The sequence below is a fragment of the Chionomys nivalis genome, chromosome X (assembly GCF_950005125.1).
Source record: "Chionomys nivalis chromosome X, mChiNiv1.1, whole genome shotgun sequence".
Classification (NCBI taxonomy): Eukaryota; Metazoa; Chordata; class Mammalia; order Rodentia; family Cricetidae; genus Chionomys; species Chionomys nivalis.
Window position 1 is genome coordinate 110,467,125 of NC_080112.1, and position 4,224 is coordinate 110,471,348.

Genomic DNA, 4,224 nt, shown 5'->3' on the forward strand with positions numbered 1-4,224 from the left:
TGTTCTGTTTCGAATTTATGGAAAAATTTGGGGAATAATTGGGTGAACACCTCTTTGAAAGTCTGGTAGAATTCTTTCCTAAAATCATCTGGTTCTGGGCTGCTTTTTGTTTGGAGATGTTTAATAGCAGGTTAATTTTTACTAGGGGTTGTAGTCTGTTTTAATTGCTTGTCTGACCTTGGTTTAACTTTTGTAGATGGTATATATCATGAAAATTATCTATTAATTTTATATTTTCTAAATTCATGGGAACACAGCATTTTTAACGCATATCCTTACAATTATCTGGATTTCCTCCACTATTATCCCCTTTTATGGATAATTCTGTTAACTTGGATCTTCTTTCTGTATATTTTAGTGAAGTTGGCTTAGTTTTGCCAATATTACTGATTTTTTCAAAGGATCAACTTTTTATTTCATGGATTATTTATACTATTTTCTGTTTTATTTATCACAACCCTGAGTGTAATTATTTTTTCCTTCTAAACATTTTGAGTGTTATTTCTTCTTTTTGTTCTAGAGATTGCAGGCTTCCCCATTTGAAATTTCTACAATTTATGGAGGCACTTAATACTATGAAATTGTCACATAAAACAAAACTTCAGTGTATCCCATTAGCATGGGTATATTATATTTTCATTTCATTCAATTCTGGGAGATATTTATTTTCATAACTTTTATTTTGACCCATTTTTCATAGTGAGTTTTCCAAATTCCATGAGTGTGTAAGCTCTCTTTTGTTTCTCTTGTTGTTTATATCCAGCTTTTAATTGTGTTGGTCAGATAGGAAGCAGAGTGTTAATTAACATTTTCTTGTTTTTGTTGAGACTTCCTTTGTGTTCAAGTATGTGACCAGCTTTAGAGACAGTTCCATGAGGTGCAGAGAGCAATGCATATTCTTGTGTGTTTCATTGAATTGTTTGGTAAGCGTATTTTTAAGTCAATTTGGACTATAAAGTCTGCTCCAGCAATTTCCTGCATAAGTTTTGACTTGATGACCTGCCTATTGGTGAGAGTGAGGTATCAAAGTTACCTACTATCACTGTGTGATGGGTAATGTGTGATTTAAGCTGTGTTTCTTTTATTACTTTACTTGCCCTTGTGTTTGGTGCACATATGTTGAGAACTGTAATTTCCCATTGGTAGATTTTTTTTCCTGTGATGTATATGTAGCATCTTTCTGGTATATTCTGATTAATTTTGATTTAGAATTTATTTTATCAGGTATTATAAACAGAACTGAAGTGTATGATTGACCATGCAAGTTAGCTGCAAACATATGGGTGCCATTTTGTAAATGGAGACTGCTTGTTTCCAGCCACGCAGAATAATCACACCAAAACTATATTAATTACAACATTGTTTGGCCAATAACTTAAGTGCATTTTTTTAGCTACCTCTTATATTTAAAATTAACCCATTTTTATTAGTTTTTATATCACCACAAAGCTGTGGTTTACCTGTAAAGGTTTTTTGTTGTTGTTGCTTTTTTTTTCTTTTTTTTTTTTTTTGTTTGTTTGTTTTTTTGTTTTTCGAGACAGGGTTTCTCTGTGGTTTTGGAGCCTGTCCTGGAACTAGCTCTTGTAGACCAAGCTGGTCTTGTACTCACAGAGATCTGCCTGCATCTGCCTCCCGAGTGCTGGGATTAAAGGTGTGCGCCACCACCGCCCGGCCTGTTTTAGGCATCTCTTTCTTTTGGTAGGTAAATGGTGTCTCTCTGACTCCACCTACTCTCTCTATATAGCTCTTCCATCCTGGCTATATTCTGCTTTGATATAGGCCAAAGCAGCTTCTTTATTAACCAATGGTAATAAAACATATTTATAACATACAGAGGGAAATCTCACATCAAGTTATTAAAATGACTACATAAGCTTTTTTATAATGTTCATTTGCTTGGAGTATCTTTTACCATCATTTTAATGTTTAGTCCTTTCTGTTGTTGATATCTAGGGGATGCCTATTTTGATGGTAAGATCTGTTTCCTATATGTATAAGAAGAATGGATCCTGTTTTAAAACCCTTTTAGCAAAGCTGTGTCTTTTAATTGGTGAATTGAGAATGTTTGATGATGAGATGTATCAGTGTGTCTGTTGATTTCTATTGTTTCTTTGTCATGATCTGCTTTTCCCCACTTTTTATTTGCAAATCTGATATTTTTATTCCTTGTGTTTTTGTGAGTGTACTTAGCTCTTCAGTTTGAAGTTTTCTTCCTGACACCTTCTGTTGAGCTGAATTTTAAGAAAGATACTGCATAAATTTGGTTTGTCATAAAATATCTCTCCTTTTCCATTTATTGTGATTGAAAGTTTTGTTGTATATAGTAGTTTAGGCTAGTCTCTTGGAGTGTGGTCTTTGGAGTCCTTCAGTGGTCTCTTGGAGTGTGCAGAACATCTCTCCAGGCTCTTGTGGCTCTTATTCTCCCCATAAAATAGGTTTATTTTCATATGTCTACCCTTATATGTTTCTTGATCTTTTAAGCTTTGCAGCTTTTAATATTCTTTCTTTGTTCTATGTACTTATTGTTTTCATTATTATGTGGGGAAGGGACTTTCTTTTTGATCCAGTCTATTTGGTGTACTGAATCCTTCTTCTACTTTTATAGGCCACTCCTTTTTTAAATTGGGAAAAATTTCTCTTTGATTTTGTTGAAAATACTTTCTGTATCATTGACTTGAGTGTCTTCTCCTTCCTCTCTTTCTAGTATAAATAGATTTAGTATATCAGATTTTCTAAATGTTTTGTGCTCAAAGGTTTAAGGGTTCAACATTTTCTTTGGCTGATTTACTCATTTTTTATATATTGTCTACAAGGACTAAGATTCTATTTTCCATTTTTTATATGACATGGGTGAGGTTTTTTGCTTCTTACTTCCTTGTTCAACATCACCAAAATTTTTCATTTTCCCCTCAGTTGGGGATTCCTTTATTGATTCTATTTCAGTTGCAAATCTTGAACCATTTTCTTTATTTCATTTGACAGATCATGTCTCATAAATTTCTCAAAGGGATTTCTTCATTTCTTCTTTAAGAATCTCTAAAATGTTCATAAGGCTCTTTTGAATTCCTTGTATTGTGTTTCAGTTATATTGGTCTTCTCAGTATTTACTGTAGTAGGATAACTGTACTTTACTAGAGACATATTATACTGGTTATTATTTATTGTATTTTTATACTGCTCTCAAGACATCTGAGGTTTTGATTATTGTAATTATCTGTCCTGACACCTGGTTTTGTCTTTGTTGGGTGTGTATTCCATACTTTGTTCTCTATTGCCCACTATGTTTATTAGAAGTTGGTCAACGTGGGATGCCTTGTAGAAAATGCTTCTGAGATTCTGCCCACTATGGCCACAGGAAGTTCTGTTTAAAATGTGTTTCTTGGTACTGGTATATGATAATTATTGATGGAGACGGCCTAGAAGGAGTGAGGTGACAGAGGGCATCCATAGAAAAGAGGAAAGATGAGTGTGTTGTCAGGATCTACTTGGTATCCTAGAAATAGGGGCACAAAGGATAGAAAACTCACAGCCTATAGTCAGTCATAGATCTGGAGATGAGACTGTGGGATTGGGGTTGAAGGAAAGGAGGAAGAATAAAGATCTGAAGATCACCTACCATGTACCCAGCATAGTGGATTTATAATTGAGTTTCTTTTTATTATTATTATTATTATTATTATTATTATTATTATTATTATTTTATTTATTTATTTATTTATTTATTAAAGATTTCTGCCTTCTCCACGCCACCACCTCCCATTTCCCCCCCTCCCCCATCAAGTCCCCTTCCCTCATCATCCCTAAGAGTAATCCGGGTTCCCTGCCCTGTGGGAAGTCCAAGGACCACCCAGCTCCATCCAGGTCTAGTAAGGTGAGCATCCAAACTGCCTAGGCTCCCACAAAGCCAGTACGTGCAGTAGGATCAAAAACCCATTGCCATTGTTCTTGAGTTCTCAGTAGTCCTCATTGTCTACTATGTTCAGCAACTCCGGTTTTATCCCATGCTTTTTCAGACCCAGGCCAGCTGGCCTTGGTGAGTTCCTGATAGAACATCTCCATTGTCTCAGTGTGTGGGTGCACCCCTCGTACAACCCCAGCAGCACAGACATTAAGGGCATCATTGAATAAATGGGACCTCCTGAGACTGAGAAGCTTCTGTAAAGCAAAGGACACTGTCACTAAGACAAAAAGGCAACCCACTGACTGGGAGAAGATCTTCACCAA